The sequence below is a fragment of the Lathyrus oleraceus genome, chromosome 5 (genome assembly GCF_024323335.1).
Source record: "Lathyrus oleraceus cultivar Zhongwan6 chromosome 5, CAAS_Psat_ZW6_1.0, whole genome shotgun sequence".
Classification (NCBI taxonomy): Eukaryota; Viridiplantae; Streptophyta; class Magnoliopsida; order Fabales; family Fabaceae; genus Lathyrus; species Lathyrus oleraceus.
The window spans coordinates 274,423,341-274,424,954 of record NC_066583.1 but is presented as its reverse complement, the minus strand read 5'-3'; the positions used below and the strand labels follow the sequence as shown (position 1 = coordinate 274,424,954).

At 41.3% G+C, this 1,614-nt stretch overlaps 1 non-coding gene across 1 annotated transcript; it reads right to left on the bottom strand.

Annotated features, from left to right (window-relative positions):
* Window positions 1-284: 284 nt before the first annotated feature.
* On the bottom strand, window positions 285-391 carry LOC127090153 (small nucleolar RNA R71). Its single transcript, XR_007791683.1, has one exon. It is a non-coding gene; the product is annotated as a small nucleolar RNA R71 (small nucleolar RNA).
* Between the last annotated feature and the right edge of the window lie 1,223 nt (window positions 392-1,614).

The following is a 1,614-nucleotide window of genomic DNA, read 5'->3' as shown; positions in this document are numbered from 1 at the left end:
ATTTCGAACTTAAACCGTCCCTGTTGCAACTAGTGCAACAGAGACAATTCGCAGGTCTCGCTACCTAGAACCCAAACCAATATTTAAAAATATTTCATCAATTAGCAGACACTTTTAAAACCAATGGAGCTTCTCCTGAGGCAATACGTTTGAGATTATTCCCTTTTTCCCTCATAGATAAAGCCCTATCATGGTTAGATTCCCTTCCACCCAATTCCATTACGACTTGGGATAACCTTAGAAGATTTTTCCTTGCTAGATACTTTCCCCCAAGTAAAACCGTCGTTCTTCGAAACTATATAACTAGATTTACCCAGAACCAAGGAGAATCGTTGTTCGAAGCTTGGGAGAGATATAAAGAGTTGTTACAAGCATGCCCACATCATGGTTTAGAAAATTTGTTAATCATTCAAACCTTCTATAATGGACTTCACTATAACACTAAGATGACCATCGACGCTGCCGCAAGCGGTGCTCTGATGAACAAACCTTATCCTGAAGCTAGTGCCATCATCGAAGATATGGCTCAAAACCATAAATCATGGGGAGTCGAACGAGCGACAGTTGAGAAGAAGGAAGCCCAAGGAGGAGTGCATGAACTAAGCTCTATAGACATGATGCAAGCTAAAATGGACGCATTAGCCCTTAAGGTCGAGCATATGTGCACAAACCCGAGTACTATAGCCGCAGTTTCGTCGAATTGTGAAATATGTGGAGCCAAAGGACACCAATCTGCAGACTGCAGTCTATTAAACGAAACCCACTCTGAGCAAGTGAACTACACCCAAGGGAACCCATATCTGAATACCTATAACCCTGGATGGAGGAATCACCCGAACTTCTCTTATAAAAACAATAACCCTATCCAAAATAATGCACCTCCGAGACCTAGTTATCAAGCCCCAAGATCAAATCAACCTATGCAACCTGTACCACCAAAGCCGAGCCTTGAGAAAATTATGGAAAATTTTATCACCGCTCAAACCCAACAAAACAAGGAGTTCATGAACCAGAACATTCATGTTAACGAATTGATTACTCAGTTAGGAACCAAGGTTGACCAAATAGTTACTCATACTAAGATGCTTGAAACCCAGATCTCTCAGGTAGCTTTAAACCAAGCCCCTCAGACTACACCTGGAGGACAGTTCCCTGGATAACCTCAACAAAATCCGAGAGGACAAGCCAATGTCATTACCCTACGAAGTGGGAACGCTTATGATGAGCCACCAAACCCTAGATTGAGTGAACCCAAAACTTCTAAGGAATATACTAAGCCCCCGGACGAAGTAAAGGAACCAGAGGAATCTGAAAACCAGGAAGGTCAAGAAAAAGGAGAAGAACCTAAAGGTAAAACTTATGTACCACCCCCGCCATATAAACCACCTATACCATATCCACAAAGACTCAAACAAACCCAAATCAATAACCAGTATCAAAAATTTATTAAAGTTATAGAAAAACTTCATGTAGAAATCCCTTTCACAGAAGCCATCACCCAAATACCTTCTTATGCAAAGTTTCTCAAAGACATCCTTACCAACAAACGTAGACTAGACGATCCGAAGCCTTTGGAATGTAATGCCATTTCCGAGAATAAATTAGCCAAAAAAG